A 17,520-nucleotide genomic window follows, 5' to 3' on the forward strand; every position below is an offset into this window, starting at 1 on the left:
CCCTCACCAATGGGGTAAACAGGAGGTAATTAAAACAGCGGGCTACACAATGTGCAGCCAATGTTTGAAACTGTGAATAAGAAGTTACCCTGCTATAGGTAGAATTTTAAAAAGAAAATGTGTTTTGAGAATGTAAGATAAATCCATACCTGGTCGCCTTCCTAGACTGGCTTTAGTACTAACTAGAAATTACTGGACAGCTGTCTCCCAGCCAGCTGAAGTTAATGGCTAATGTGATTTAAAATCCATATTTTGGAGTCAGGCTGAATGGTACTGAAATCTCAGCTCTGTCACTTAGTAGGTGTGCGGACGCTGACGAGTTAGAGGCTCAGTCTCACTTTTGCTTGCTGCACAGTGAGAAAATAGTAATAGCCGCATCGCAGAGCCATTAGGAAGTAAGAAGAAAAGCTCACTAACTGTCAGCTCACTGTTGTTTGTACTTCTAAATGACAAAAAAAAGGGTGGGGAGGAACATCTGGGTGGCTCAGTGGTTGAGCGTCTGCCTTTGGCTCAGGTCGTGATCCCCGGGTCCTGGGATCGAGTCCTGAATCTGGCTCCCTGTAGGGAGTCTGCTTCTCCCTCTGCCTATGTCTCTGTATCTCTCATGAATAAATGAATAAAATCTTTAAAAAAATGAAATAGATAAAAAAGTGTCTTATAGAAAAGTAAATATCTTTGGAAGAAGTCAACATGAAATCATTTCTTTAAACCAACATGTGAATGGATTCACTGAAGCATGCCCTTCCACTTGGAACACCTGATAAACATGAATTGTTTTGGACAGAGGAAGGGAAGGATGGAGAAGCAGGAACATTGTGTCTATACATGGAAACACAGTCCTCCTGGAGATGCAAATAGATGTAGATATGGACATCCAGGTATCAATTCTGAGAGGAGCAGGTTGTTCCAAGTAGGATCTTGATAAACTCTTATTTTTGGAACTATTGGAGGGTAATGATTTTACTGGACTCTTCAAGGCAAAGTCACCAGAAGAGTGTTATTTCATTGTGTAAAAGCAAAGGTGTAAACTGTTCTCAGGTATATAGCAAAGTCCCTTCAGAAACCATGTTAATAAAGAACGGCGGTGGGAATGGGGTGCTTGGGGGGTTCAGTCTGTTGAATGTCCGACTCTTGATTTTGGCTCAGGTCATGATCTCAGGGTCGTGAGGTTAAGCCGCTGCTGGGCTCTAAGCTTAGTCAGGAGTCTGCTTGAGATTCCCTCTCTCCCTTTCCCTCTCCCCCTCACCCCTGTTCCCCCCCCCTCTCTCTCAAATGAATAAATCTTTTTTAAAAAAATGGAGTGGGAATAAGACAAACTGGAGACATGTAGCTCAGGCTACCTCCCAGGAAGTTTCTAGAACCAGGGTATAGGCTCCAGAAACAGAAAGTTGTGAAAGTAAAAAGGAGCAAGCATGACAGGAGCAGCTATATTCATGGTGGATACCTTAGAGTGGAAGCCCCTCAGATGCAGGTGGCAGGTCAGGAGTTGAGGTGAAGACTTCAAAAACAGTGAGACATTAATTGTAAGGCTGAGAAAGGATAAAAGAGTAAAAAGACACCAAAGTTGGGGAGAAAGTTTTCCTTTTTACCAAGAATCACCATTTGATGATGGTGAACAGAATCTCTTTTTTTAAAGCAAGACAACAATATTGCCACTTCTGAGAGAGAGAGCGGAGAAGAAAAATTGGAATGGCATGAGGGAGTCCTATTAATGAAAACTGCTATAATGATAGCAGTGATATAATGAAAAGAAGTCATGAATTTTTTTCCAGTGCCTAAACATCCTTTCTATCCGACAGAGCTGAGACTTATTCATTTCCAAGTTCTCTTCTCTAGTATACAGGACATGCTGCCCCCCACTAAATGGCTAATACTATCAGATAAACACAACTGAAGATAAGTAGATCATGAGAAATTTCTGTCTCTAATACAAAGAGCCATATGGAAATGACACTCAAATCTCAAAGAGTCACCTGTGGGAAGACCAAACTTTCAACTATGGATCTGCTGGGTTCTGATGTTAACAGCCTTCTTGACAAAGCCAAGGCAATTTCATCATGAACCATTCACTAGCTGTGTTTCCTCCAGCATATTCAGAATAAGACAGTGGGCTCTAGCATGTTTTTAGATCACTGGTATACTGATTATAATAAATGTTAAAGGATTTTGCAATTCCTTCTGTTTCATAATTATATCAGCTTTTAGGTATTCATTTGTGTGTGTTTTTAAATTATGACACCCATAAAAAGAAATTATTTCTCTTAGCAAGTGGAAATAAGTGTAAAGAAGTGAAAAAATAGTTTTGTAATGTTTTTCTAAAAATTTTTGCCATTCCTTTTACAGAGATTAATTCATACCAGCTTTTATCTTATTATTAAGTACATATCTTGTACAATACCACAGAGTCCAAACACATTACAAATCGTAAGAATTTTAGGATCCCAAAAGACTTCAAAATCTGGTACTTTAAATATAACTTGATCATTGAATTATACTGCTTTTTGAAAATTATATGCTGTGAATTTAAAATCATGACATGAGGCTTTCAACTCCAGGCCTGGGTAATGATGTATTTTGTTAATAATTCACAAAATGGTGACTTGGAGTCTTGGAGAAATTTATTTATCTTTCAGAACACAAAACAAAACCTGGACAGTAACTTGGCTATGACTGTTCCTAATCTGAATTTTTTTTATATTTATATTACATTATCTCCTCTCTCACCTCCTTTATCATGTCAAGGACTCAGAGGGCCCAAGGTCACCTATTTGATCATTTCTTCACTCAACAGACATCTATCAAACATATCAATCAAGCACTGGGATAGATGTTACTATTACTCCTCTCACCCCGAAGAATAAGTATGCTCATGGGCCTGAGGTGGTCACCATTTAGTTAGGAAAGATGATTCAGTGTGCTGAGCTCACCATTAGGAGCTCAGGAGAAGGTGTGGTTAACTGTGTAGAAGACCTTGTGAAGACAACACGGAGGGGACAGTATTTAAATTGATGGAGGAGAAATTAATCAGCCAGAAAACAAAGGGAAAAGCATTCCAAGCAGAGAAATTGGCATGTGATGACTGGAATTTTGAAGAGCCCAACACTTCAGAGTTGATAGAGCACAGGGTGCTTGTTGGGGAGAAGAAGGTGGTAGGTGGTCCTGGAAAAGAAGGTGGTGGATAGATGTAAATAATTCACAACTGATTTCCACCTGAGGATTTTAAGCAAGGAAGTGACAAGATTAGATTTGTCTTTTGGAAAGATAATATTTGAAGGAGGTTGAAGCACAAACTAATATAGTAGCAAGTAGAAACAGGAAGGGAAAGAGGCCACTGCAATATTGCAGGCAAAAGAAAGTATTGCTGAACAAAGACACTGGCAGGAGATGGAGAAGAGGGAATATATTTGATGATTTCTGGAAGGTGGACTTAGAGGTCTTAATGAACTATTGGTTGTGAGGTCTGATGGAGGAATTACAATTTTGGCAGCTGTGAATACGAATGTCCTTAACTACATAAATACCACAAGAGCAGAGTAGGAGAGAGCCAAAAGGGCAAAGTGAGGAGAGATTTATTGGATTTGTTGGGATTCAGGTGATACACTGAGTTTCAGATGATAAACACTTGTGTCCAGTAGGTATTTACAATGAAGAAGAGAATCCAGGAACAGGAGGAATGATGGATGCAGAATCAGTGGCTGATGGTGTATACAGACCAGTCGAAGCTGACATAGTAAATGAGGTCACCCGTAAAGAATAGATGATGCTTGAAGAAGAGCCAAGGATGGAACTCTAGTGGATTCCAAAATTTAGACCATCTTGTTTACAATCATGAATTAGACTTGTATGGTTATTTTTAACAAATAAATTTCAGTGGTCTAAACCATTGTTTAGGCACCATGATTTAGGGAATCACCGATATGACACTATTATTAATAAAATTGTTATCACTGATACTAGAGAAATATGATCTTAATAGGTTCATTAAAGATAACCTGATTATCTTCTTTTTGTAACAACTGTGTTCTTAGCATCTATCAAATTTCCAGATCATTTGTTAATGGACATAAGTATACAGATATACAGACACAGGTATTATGGAGTTAACTCAGATATAGGTGTACAAGTAGATACATGTAGATACCGACTTAAGTAATTGCTAAATATCTCACACATCTGTATCCCCAGGGGTTGTCTCTTCTCAGGCCTTCATGTCCACCTCTCAACCTTCGTGTTTTCAATCCACAGAGAATTGTTTTGGCCCCATCAGGTAACTTCCAGTTCATATTGGTCTCAATATTTCTGGCTTTGCTTATGTAGTGAGAGTAACTCATGCTATTGACAGGATCTGTCAATTGCAAATGTGTGTAGGCAACTGCAGCAATGTCATTCCGACATGGGGTGCTGAGATTGACCAGCAGAAGAATTCTTCAATGTATCTGGAATGGAACACGGAGGGCCAGAGTTAACCCGGGTCTCCACCATCAGTTGCCCTGCAATTCCCATTAACTGTGCCATTTTGGATGATTTTATTGCTATGACCCTGAGCCGAAAAGGGAACAGATTTTATTTGAGTCCTCTTCTCTCTTCTCCCCACGGTGTAGTACAAGTTCATGTGCTCACATCCCCATGCACACGGCCTAGGCAGATGTATATATGAGCCGTCACATAAAATCCCTGCACATTTACACAGTGTATTTGGATAACATACACACATAATAAAGCTTTCCATAGATACTTTTTCATTCTGTGTTCTCACTTCTAAGTGAGATGAAAATCAATGTGAGAGATCACTAGAATGTTTCACCCAGATGACATTATTGTCATATGTACCATACCATAATTCATACATTAATATGTAAAAATGACATTTTTTTAATAAAATGTGTCACTTTAATTTAGAGTCGAAGGAGAAGACATAGGAAAATATTTTCCAATTCATTAGGCCACAGGCCCAAAGAAATAAATCCTTCTGATGAATCCTGTCATCACATTGTAATTCCAACACTTCAATATTCTGAAATTAACCAGACCCATGCCACCCTCTACTTCACTGTTTCAACCTAAAATGCTTCCAGAAAGTTCCTCAAGCGCTAGCTGTGAAATTACATTGTGCACTAATGGGAGTCGCTAGGCAGGGGGTAAAAGAGGGTGTTTCGCAGTGTATAACTGATTTTAGATAAGCGGTGAGCTCATGCATCAGGAAGATGACTTGTTTCCTTTTCACATTTTACATAGCGAAGCAGCCAAGGTAATTTTACAAGCCAGGATCCCGGTGTAGCTGTTGCAGTCGTGGTCGTACACAAGCAAGAGCCCGCTGCTGCTCCGGCCCCCAAGTGTTCGTTCGTGGCATTTATTTATTGTCTTTGGAGGGGTTCTCCTTCGTGGTGCCATCTGGCAGAGGTTTTTAAGGAAGCTGTTGATCCAGTCTCCATCGCAAGAAGAAGAAGAAGAAGAAGAAGAAGAAGAAGAAGAAGAAGAAGAAGAAGAAGAAGAAAAACGAATTGGTCAGTAGGCTGTTCCATTTTGATTCCTCAGCACTTTAAATTACACCCATTTCTGGCCAACAAATTGCCCTCAGAGATGCTGAGGATTTTCCTTATAGGCAAAAGATCCTTATTGATCTTTCAGAACCTGTCTGCTAACTATCTTCCAAAGACAGAGTCAGTGCCTTAAAACCAAAGGGGCCTCCCTGTCCTGCCATGTGTCAGAGTACATTCACTTGACTGTGAACATGTTCTTCCAAACATTTTAGGAATATGGGATCTGGTGAAAGACTTAATTCATTTGTAAAGCTCTGGTTTCTAGAGCAAATCAGTCAGCACATACACACTTATATTTCCTAAGCATTCCCCTCGCATATTCATCCTGAGTGGGGCCAGGCCAGCAGTCTTCACCAAGCATCTACTGTTGCTAATGACTGGGGCACATCTGTGAACAAAGCAAACACACTTGTCTTCAGATTCTATAATGAAAGTAATCAGAGAAACCCTGTGTTAAAAGCACCCAGAAATGTTTCTTCCCCATGAAGACTTATCAGATCTGTTAATATGCTAATGAGTACTATGCATCTAAGAGGGGAAGAAAAATCTGTAGCTTTTCCCACGTTAATCCAGGTCCCCCCTTTTTTAATGGGGACCACACATTGGATCTAGTTTTTTGGAACATATTGCTCCTCATTGATCATGGATTTCACCCTTGTAGATTGCTTGGTCTTTACCACATTCACTTATTGATCATTCTACATATATGTCCATCAACCAGGAGGTTAGGAGTCTATCATTATTCAGGTGACCTCATTTGCAATGGTTACCACCTGAATTTTAAAGAGTGTTGTTAACCAAATTTATCAAGTACATTTTGAATAATTCAATACTTCAATAGAAAAATAGAGTAAGATGATATTGAAGGCCATCTTCATAGACGTGTTCGGCACTATGCCGAGTACTTATTGTGAGTGGCCCAAGTCAAATCTTAAAAAACTCATATGAGGCAGCAACTATTATCTTTATTTTTTAGATAAGAGTGTACAACACAGAGAAGTCGCCTACCCAAGGCCACACAGCCGTTGAAAAGTGCACCTGAAATTTGCCCACAGCTAAACTGCCTCCAGGCCTGGGCTTCAGCTCACCTGCTATGGAAAAGTCACCTTTCAGACCATTGTATGTGCTGTTTACTAGGTATCATTGTAGATTTCTAACCACCCGTTCAAGTCAATTAAATTGTTCCCATTTGCTCAATAAACAGTTGTCTTTTAGGAAGGGCCTTTGTTACGTTTGTTTTTCTAGTATTGACTATGGAAAGTGAAATTCTTGTGATTTTTCTGACCACTGACTTACAAGCTTTTGTGTTTACTGAACATGTCTTTTCACATTTTGTTAATAGAACTTGTCTTTCACAAAGTCCATGTCCTAGACTTTCTTTATTTCTGTATTTTATCCAATAGAATAGGAAGCAAGGCATGGAAGATGGTGGTAGCTCTGGCAGAGAAAGGAGAGAGAGCAGAGCTGGTGGGTAAAAGTGTGTTCCTGTCTAAAAAAGAAGGAAAAAGGGAATGAGCAGGTGCATGAATGCCTGGGACAAAGTTGGAGAAGGAAGACCCATGGAGGGCAAGAAAGGTAAAAAAAAAATCTTGAAGTGTCCCCATATTTACAGATAAAAAATGCACTGACCATGAGAAAAAAATAATCACTGTGGTGATTTCATGCTTAACATATGAAATTTGGCTGAAAGAATGGATGTGTGCATTTATAAAATTATCAGGAATTTCCCATAGATTAATCAATATATAGGGGCAATTAAAAAATCACAGGCAATAGTAACTACCGGAAAGTATTAAATCAAGTGATAAGTTTCAATAAGTTTTTAATATGATTTTCAATCAGCTTTCTTCAAATGGAAAATAATGTTGAAATATCCTATGTCTCAGAATATCAACACTTACTCTCTGCCTCTTCCCTCCTGAATTGAACAGCTACTACTCACTTTTGCCTCGAGAGATGTTTATCGAAGCCTCACTCTGTGCCAGGCAACCTGCTAAGTGCTGTGACACTTAGGAGAACAGCATAGGAGATATGCAGGGTACCGGGTAGGAAATAGTAGGAGCTATTTCACTACGCAGCACGGAGAAAAATAATCACAGGGTATGAATGTTTGTTTAATGTGGATGAAAACAGGAGGCGGGCGTGGAAGGTTTTTGACCAGAGTGCAAGTTTATAAACCCGGCGTCGAATGAATGTTGATGGAGGCAATGAGTGCCAGACAGACTGGAACTGAGTGAGCTTCCTCTGCAAGGCTTCCGGAATCACCTGTTAACTAAGACAATGAGGGTCATCAGGGCTAAGATGATGAAAGAGAGAATAGAAAAAAAGGGACAGATTCAGGATTTGTTCTGTTTTTGAAAACCCAATCACCAAATAAACCAAGAACAAAAATAGGACTTGGAGAACAAAGTCCTGAGTGGAAGAGGAGAGAATTTGTCCAAGAGCTGTCTGAGCACCAGGCCTGAGAGAACAGGACCTGGTGGCTCCAGCAACCAAGACCCTTGGGAGAGTCACTTTCAAGACTGGACCCTGTGCTCTGTTTTAATCATGTTAGTTTGAGAAAAGAATGACATGGAGAGCAAACAAGCATATCGGCAAGAGCAGACATCCGTGCATCCCCAGATGGGGAGACAAGGATGAAAAATCTTCAACCTTATACCCGCAGACAGACACGGGGTTGGGCTGCGAGAGAAGTGAAGTGGAACTGAAGGGTTTTTCACCTTAATCTGAAAACTGTCCTTATATCCAAACTCCCACACTTTGTCTTTTCCCTTTGCTTTTTGGCTGATATGAACACGCACTTCTCTGTTTATTTGGATTTCAGATTTTGCTCCCCAATCTCCTCTCCACCTCCTCACTTTTCCTTCAGCTGCCATCTGAGCTGACCTTGGCCAGTGACCGGGTGCTCATTGCTTTTTGCTCTGGCACCTTCTACAACGCCAGGGAATTTTAGGCCATAGACACGGTGCTCCCAAAATCCCTGTGGTTAAGTTGGGGTCATACAACTAGTTCTGGCAGGGGGGCAATGAGAAGCAAGAAGTGTCTAGGGTACCTGGTGACTCAATAATAAGCCTTAAGCTCAGGTCACGATCCAGGGGTTCTGAAATCAATCCCCACATCGGGCTCCCCAATTGGGGAGCCTCTCCTCCCACTCATGTTAGCTTGCTCTCTCTCAAATAAATAAATAAAATCTTAAAGAGGAGGAGGAGGAAGAAGAAGAAGAAGAAGAAGAAGAAGAAGAAGAAGAAGAAGAAGAAGAAGAAGAAGAAGAAAGTGTCCCTTTCAGCCCAAGGCAGTGTGTCTACCCCAGACTTCTGTGTCCCTCTTGTGACAACCTCAGGGGCCGGGGGCTCCAGAGAGCATCTCCATCTGATGGAGGCAAACCCACATGGCCCACACTGCACTTTGTGGAAGCAAGGAATCAACCGTGGGTGGGCTGAGCTGCTGAAAATGAGGAATTGATCTGTTGTGGCCACTAGTATTTTTTATGGCCAAGTCACATACCAGCCGTCACATATCAGCCGAGATGCACAGCCTGTTTCCGAGAGGGAAGGGAAAGGAGGGCTTGAGAGTAGAGCAAAGTTTCCATGGTTGGGGGGCGGGGAGGAGGTGGGGACACTTGTACTGTCTATATTTAAATTTGCCCCCTCAAAATTCTATCTTGTTTGTCCTCCAATCCTCAAGCCTTGAAGATGTGAGCTACTTTATTAATAAGATGTTTTCTCGAGGAATGTTCTATTTGGAGCCCCATGTGGGGCAATTTCCATAGGAAGTATAGACCCTCCCACCCTGGTTTACGCAGTTATCCCTCACTGCATGGTAAGAAACCACCACTATTTATTATTACGTATTCTGCTGTATTCCAATACTGTGCAAAGAACACGTGACAACCCTGAAGAAATTTGGTTCATGAACATCATTTTGTGAATCTCACACTAACGCTAAGATATGTGTACCCCACTCCCATTAAACCATAACTGTGTTTTTTCCATTCCAGTGTGGATGCTGCTCAGATAAAACTCAATACTTGATTAGATGGTGGACTTCTTTTGTTTTAGACGCTACTTTCATTTTTTTTTGGTAGGAGGGTGGGTGACTGATGGTGACTTTTCTGTGTGTATGTGTGTTCTCCATAGAAACAGTTCTTTTTTAAGGGGAGTAACTATTGAGGATAGAGGAATCACTTAGAGGCTTGACGCCAGAAATGTCTGCTTAGAGTTAATCATATTTTCCTTCCCAACCCCCATAAATAGCTGAGGTTGCATAAGTGATGTGCAGTGTGATTAGGGTTTACAGAGCCCAAGGCATAAGATATTTACAAAGTTTTGGCATGAAGCTCGGTCTATGCTAACACTCTATACTTTTTCCCACACGGATCTGGGGAAAAGGGCATCTGGTTCCTCGTCTTATTTATGGTTGGGCTCTTCACTGGTCTGTGGGATTCCTACTCTGTTTCGAGCCAAAGTCCAAAGATGGGACACACAAAAAGCTCCCTTCCTTCCACATGTACAATCAATCCTAACACCATGTCTTATACAATCACACCTTTAGAGTGGTTGAGTTGGTTTTTCACTTCTCAGGATAATCCAATAAAGTCATCATTGTGGTTTAGACGGTTGAAGAACATCCTTTGAGAAGACAACTGAAAACAAGAGTCACTCAAAAGACAGTTGGCTTAGCCTCCAAAGGTAAACATGGAAGAAGCTCATGATTTGGGCTGCTGCTGCGTTTAGCAAACTACGGTGGTTGGAGGGGGAAAGGCAAACTGCTGGAGACGTGATGGCCTTCCAGCAGTCAGCGAGTGCTCCAAAACACACATTTTGTTTTAAAGCGAAGTATTCCGTTGTCAAAAATGTCAAGAATTATCAAAGTGGGCAAGGTTCAAATCTAACACAGTGGCAACGGAGTTTTTATTTAGGGAAAACATGAGTAAGAGCTTCTTGAAAAACTTGACGTGGGAAGTAAAAAAGATTTTTTTACTTCTGTTTTCCAACAGTAAAATAATTGATCTCAAACACACATACTACTTGCCCTCCAGAGGTTTGCTTTTCTGTAGAGAAGCAATCTGGCCCATTTTGCTTCACCATCTTTTCAGCTGTCTGACATAGCTCTCCAAAGCCATATGTCTACTAATGGGCCCCCCTTAGCTCCTGAGCTAATGTTCATGGGGACTAAAGGGATTTGGCTCGGGATGAAATCCGCACAGATAATGGTGGGTCGGTTGGGGGAGGGATGGAAAGAGAAAAACTAATGTTGTGGAGACTCACTGTGTGCCAAGCAAAACACTAAATGCTATATAAATCTTAGCTCCTTACTCCTCAAAAGAAAAGTCCCTTAAGAAGCGATTATCATGGTTGTTCCCCTTTTACTGATGACAATCTAAGACTTCTGGGTGTTAATTAACTTTGCCTTTAAGTAGAGGTGATAGGATAGGAACCAGACCCATCAGGCTCCAGGCTTTTTCTCTTCCTGCGGCCTTGCTTCCCTGGGCACACATGTCTAACTGCAGCTTCTGCACACTTGCACGCCAGTTCCCCACACCTTCCTGCCCTCCAGCATACACATACACACACAGAGGGAGAATTTCTGAAAGATTCAGAGACAGAATCCAGGCAAAGGAAAATCTCTGGTGTATGACTATCTTCTATAGAACTGTGCATTTCCATGATTTTTTATTCATTTGAGATGTGGCTTAACTCCAGTATCCTCCAAGCCTCAGATCCTGCCAGAAACCTAAGCAGAAACTGGGGCTCTGCTCCCCAACTATGGCTCCTGCCACCTCTCCTTTACCTGAAATCATCCTTCTAGCTCAGTCACTGGCAAGGACTTGCCAACAGCATCTGCTACCCTCACCTGCCTTTGAAACTGTGTCCTCATTTGAAATTTCCTCCTTCCCTATCTTCCCATGTCCTATCTATCAAACTGGGATCCCAGATATTAATAATGATCAGAATCTTTCATGAGATTAAAGTTGAGCCCCGAAAGATCACAAAGTTGAGCCCACCAGAAACCAGGTTTGTGGCTGGGAAAATTCCCCTCAAGTCCACCCATGGCCCGAGCAGAAGGTCCCCACGTATACCTGGCTTCCTTCCACCTTCTGATTTTTCTCAGCATGTCCCATCATTTAGCTCATCACCATGTCTTATCAAGCCAAGCACACCAACAAGCACTACCCAGTAGCAAACATGGAAGTGTTCATGTGTTTTCAGTGACAAAAAAATGTATTTTCTCTGGAAAAGTCTAACATTTCCTCCATTTAGACCTTTGGAAAACACATGGAAACCAAATGACTTTCATTTACTTAACCATCATGCAGTGCCTTATAGACTGTTTCCAAAGATGGCCGCCAACAATTCCTCCCTTGCCTCTCCTCCCAGTAGGAGGGGAATCTATTTCCCCTCCCTTTGAATTTGGACTGCCCTTTTGATGCACTTAGCCCAGTAGACACTGTGCCAGTTTGGGCCTAGTCTTTAAGAGGATTAGTGGATTCCTCTTTGTGATCTTAGAGCTCTAAGCCACCCTGTAAGAGGGGAGACTACCTTCATGGAGAGAGAGGGAGAGCCAGCCAGGCTCCAGCTTTTCAGTCACCCCAGACGAGGTGCCAGACACATGACCAATGCCATCTTAGACCTTCTGACTTCAGCCGAGCACCTAACTGAATTCGATGTGACCCCAAGCTGACACCACATGGAGAAGAAGGATTCAGTTGGAGCCCTACCCACCCTGCTAATAATGCTTACTAGTAAATCATATCAGTTGTTTTCAGCTGCTAACCATTGGGGTTGTTTGTATACCCATATGTGTAACTGAGACAAGTACAGACCATACACCTTGCATCCTGCTAGCACTCAATATATATTTATTTCAATCAATACTGGCAAAGATGTTGACTCCCATTGCTGATTATAAGGGTTCAAGAATAAACACTGCTGGGGAAGATATCTCAAATTGTCTAATTAACCATCCCCACCCCCGTCCTTGGAGCAGTTTCAGGGTAGCAGCTGAGATAGATTACAAAGGGTCAGGGCCAGCCATGTGCTTCTTTTTTGGAAGTGCCTGCTGGGGATGGGGAGAGGTAACTTCCAATCCAGCTCCTGACAGAGTATTCTGGAGTGGGTTCAAGGGAAAAGCTGCCTCTGTGCTTTTTAAATTTTTTTCTAATGACCTGTGTCTGAAGTGACATCATGCACAAGCCAGGTACTTCCCATGACCCGTTGTTTGCCTTCAAATATTTATAAAAACTCCACAATAGCCTGGCAGGACTTGGGCTTGGCAGTGACTCTAGCTGGTGGTTGATATTCCTGATTCTAAGCCCCATGGTTGAGGCTATAGATTTCAATGAGAAGGACAAATAATCTTCCTGGGAGATTATCAAAGAAGGAAACCTTCAAATGACACAACCACATTTATTTTAGAAAGAACAACCACGAGTCGTGTGTTAGAGTGAGTGTCTTTTTGTTCATGGAAGGTCTTTGTTAAAGGGTGTATTTACTCTACCCTCTTTTGAAGTAGCAAAAGCCCTTCTATGGGTGCATCAGGGAGGCCTTTGGATAGCTCTTTCACACTCCCAGGAAGCATTGAGATAAATTGCTAAGTCATTCTTTGGTATATGATGGCTTGATGGCCTAGAGATCATTTGAGTCCCTACAGGTAGACAGCTGTTAATGATCCCTGAGCTCCTCTGGCTCCTGGAAATAAATGGAAGATGAAGCTGTTTGCAGCTGCAGTTGACAGAGCTGCCATCTGCTTAGCTCCCTGGAAGCTCTGAGCCAAGGACTTTGTGTCTAAGTGCTTCACAGCAGAGCGGGCAGTCTTCTGTAGGGAGCTGGCTTGAAGGTCACCTCTTCCCCTCTCCAGAAGGCATTTCCAGAAAAAAGCACACAGCAGCCCTGACCCTTTGTCATCTATCTCAGCCACTGTTCTGAAACTGCTCCAAGAACAGAGGGGAATTAGAGAATTCAAGATAGCTTCTCTTTGGCACTGTGGCAGTGGTGACCACTCACCCCTACAGGAAGCCCTCCCTCCCTCAACGTGTACCCATTGTGTGTCTTTCCCTTTGGGCAACCGCCTCTCTCAGTAACACTTCCTTCTCTAATTCTCAAACATAGTAGCACCACAGGATAGTCTTAAACTCTGCTTTTTTTCCCCTGAATCTTCATTGTTTGGGGGTATATCTTTTACCCAGTATACTCTATCTATAGCCCAAGCCAACATACCTGTACTTGAACACCACATCACCAACTTCCAACTGGATATCTCCTGGAAGACCTCCTGCCTTTCCCAAATCAGTATTTCTAAAGCCAAATCACTTGTCTTTCTACCCAAAAGGTAGCTGACTCTGGATTTCCCTACCTGCTGTATTTTCTGCTCCATTATCCATATACCTCAGAAAGAAAAAGATAGAATGTCACATACACTTCTATCTCTAGGCCTTTTCCTATTCTGGACCTTCCCTTTCTTTTACTTCTTTTCTGTCTTTGTTTTCCCTTTATTTTGTCAAATTCTAGCCCAGTGTTCTTTCTCTGGGAAGGCTTCTCCCATCTGCCCCAATCTTTAGCTCAGAGACAGGTAGTAATTCATTGCTGAAATCATTCTTTGGCACCTACCCTCTACCAGGCACTTGCTTCAATGTGGTCATTCTTCATGTGTGTAATCTACTTCTGGGACTAGAAGAAAGCTTCCTAGATATCAGGAACTACTCTAAAGTTATGTGTGGCTTCATTGTTCATTGATAATGATGCTTATGATGACAGTTTCTAATGTTTTTCTCATACAAAGATCATAGCTCTAAATATAAATTTTTTTTAATAATGTCTGAACAGAAAGGTTTGAAGAAAGAGAATGGTAACTCATTTCCTCACAACCATACACTCCTCTTTATTCTTAATATCTAATTTTATATTCTAATAAATTGATTCATATCAGTGAAAATGCACATGGTAATATCAACAAGCTAGTTTAGGGCTGTGGAAAACGTGCCTACAGAATACTGCAATGTGGTCCAGCTCTATGTTGAAGTCCCTGCTCCCCTGGCACTGCCTCCACACTCTCCTGATTATCTCTCCGTTCCTCCCCCTTCATATCCTTAATTGTCCTTGTCTTGCATCTTACCCCTAGACCTTTCACTTGGCCCTCCTCTTTTCTCTCTCCACTTGCCCAAAGAGGGCAGTTCACAAGCCTGTCGCCAGTATGTGGAGGGCAGCTCTCAAGCCTATCTCCAAAATGTGTTTTGACATTTCCTAAGGCCCAGACACACACTACTGCCAGCTAGAAACTTCTTCTTGGATGTTCTTCAGATAATTCGAATACATTTTCCACTTTCTCCCCTTCCTCTGCCTCTGTCTTTGTTAATGACATGACCAGCCTCTTTAGCAAAAGCTCCGGTCATCATTCTCTTTTCCCTATGTCTCACCCCCAACACTAGTCTTGGTGTCCTGTAGGTTTTATCTTTTAAATATTTTTTCTCCTTCCAATTGCTGTTGTGTCTTCCTTCCAGTGCTTTGTATTCATCAGGATCATTAACACTAGTGGCTATAGCTGTCAAACATGGAAATCTGAGGTGGCTTAAAATCACAAAGGCTTATTGTTATAGACTCCTACAGACCTGATACAGGTTGCATGATCTCCAGAGCGGATCTCATCCATGTGGTGGTTCAAGATCCATTCTTCTTCCAGCTTGTGACTCTGCTGTCTTAACCCATGCCTCTGTGATCTCTGATGGAAAAGAAGAGAAAGGGGGATATATTGGCTGTTTATTGCCTTAAGCAGGAAGTGACACAAATTAGAAGTGGAAGTAGAAGTGCCAGACCATTGGCCAGACCTAGTCACATAATCTAGCCAAACTGTGAGAAAAGCAGGAAAATATAGAGACACATGGAATATATGGTGAGTGCCAAGTATCTACCACATTCTTCCTCTCTACTCTATCTATATACTTTTACTAGAGAGGTGTATATATATATAAAATTTGGTACAATGCATAATTTGTCATGTCACTTCCATCCAAAATCTATCAATAGCTCCCCAATATTCATGGAATAAAATTTATAGGCCTACAATATCTGGCTTCAATCTACTTTTTTAGCTGTACCTTCACATCTACAAACCCTTAGCTAGAACCACAGCAGACAAAATATTCCCTGAACATTCTGTTCATCTCTCACTTTCATGTCTTAGTGCATATGGTACCTTCTTTCTGAAATATATGGAAAATGTAATTTAAATGTGTTTTGACTTTGCTGTGAATTGTTATGTTAATGCAAACCTTGGATGTGGATCTATACAGAAAAAATACATACATGTGTGTAAACAAACCCAATTCTTATAGTTTCCCTTATCTTAGGAAAACAGACCTAGAGTTTAGTTTACTTCTTTACTCCTTAAATTAAGAATGTAACCACACTTGGCTACAATTCCTACTCTATGTATACTCAAATCCCTCAAAAAGCCAGTGGTGAATGATGCTGTTTCTTTGAAGACAGGTTCCAGATCCCTAATGAGACTATTAGAGGAAAATTTGGAGACACTTAACAGCTGATGAATTTCATATAAGAATTGGAGTATTTCCCTTCTGATCCAATCCATGACCACACCAGTCAGCTTTCTCTGCCAGGAATTACCCCTGGGACCAGGTTTATATCTGGATATAGAGGAAGATGAGATCTCTGCTGCTGACAGCCTAAGCCGCTAGGAGCTATGATTATTCAAACACAGAATAAGGAAAGTTCCCTTGGGAAGCCAGGCTGCTTTAGCAATAGGCCAAGGAATTAGTGAGAAGGCAGTGTAGCCTAGTGGAAGCAACCAGGGGTCTGAAGGCAGACACATGCAAGGTCCTATCTGCTAAGGAGTCCTGTGACCTCTGGAGTTTACTTAACCCTGCTAAATGGAAGATTTCTCATCTACCACTTTTTCAGGAATGGGATGGTGATTACATAAAGCAAAGAATGTGTGGCAGATTAATTTTTGAGACTTTTATTTGTATTTTCCCTCTGCATCTCCACCCAAACACATACACACACACAATCCAATCTTTGGGTTTCCTAAGTCAAGGACTATTCATTGTGTAGAGAAGAACTCTGTCTCAGTAGAAATACTACCAATCTTCATTGCTGAAGTTCACAGAGGAGATATCCCTATAGGAGACTAGAGGGGTAGGGAAGGCAGAGAGCATTGGAGGCTGGCAGATGAAAGAGAAATCATGGACTTCTGTGTGACAGTGCCCCAGACAGGCATTAAGACTTCAGAGGGTGCCCAAAGAAAGGCTGTTCAAACATAGAAGGGCTCTCAGCCTACCTAAACTTTCCTGGGCCCCAGGCATATTGCCAAAGCCCAGCATGGAAGGAACTAGAGGTCTTAGGAGCAACCAGTGTAGCTGAAGCCTAAGGACAGGAGGCATCTTTTACTATACAGGATAATCATAGTAATGGCTGAGAATAAATTCCCTTACCAAGTAGGTAGGCTGGGAACCTAATTTAAAATGGTTTGAAGAAAACTCTGAAATAACTGAAATAAATCTTACCAGGAAGCCTTCAGTAGATGTTCACACGACTCCTCCCCTCCGTTGTCTCTCTCCTGCTGCTCTGAACATGATGGCAGGTATGCAGGTGGATCTATCCACATCATCACATCAGCCCAGACCTATTCTCCTGGAATGAATGTTCTTATTACAGACGAGATCCTTCTACCAATATCTCAGTGAAAGCTTGTTGTGCAAAATTCTCCAAGACAACACACAACTCAAACACCTCATAAAGATAAAAGAATAAAAATGCACAGTCATTCCCAGGTTCAGTACTTCCAAGAACTTGAACAGCTGCACGATCGTGTTACTGTAACCCTCAGCCTAGCCACCTATGAGGTGTTAGACAAAGTTTGCTCTTTCACGAGTTCAAAATTTCATTTGGCTCATCTCACAGCACCCATACCAACTTAAATATCTACCAATCCTTTCTTCCCCAAAGAAAGTCATCCTCTATTTGCT

At 41.6% G+C, this 17,520-nt stretch overlaps 1 long non-coding RNA gene across 1 annotated transcript; it reads right to left on the reverse strand.

Moving 5' to 3' along the window:
* Window positions 1-2,433: 2,433 nt before the first annotated feature.
* Window positions 2,434-17,253, reverse strand: LOC144293047 (uncharacterized). The gene is made up of 3 exons (XR_013360526.1): window positions 17,059-17,253; window positions 15,145-15,254; window positions 2,434-5,928 (listed from the first exon to the last, which is right to left on the reverse strand). It is a non-coding gene; the product is annotated as an uncharacterized LOC144293047 (long non-coding RNA).
* Window positions 17,254-17,520: the final 267 nt, after the last annotated feature.

The sequence above is a fragment of the Canis aureus genome, chromosome 21 (assembly GCF_053574225.1).
Source record: "Canis aureus isolate CA01 chromosome 21, VMU_Caureus_v.1.0, whole genome shotgun sequence".
Classification (NCBI taxonomy): Eukaryota; Metazoa; Chordata; class Mammalia; order Carnivora; family Canidae; genus Canis; species Canis aureus.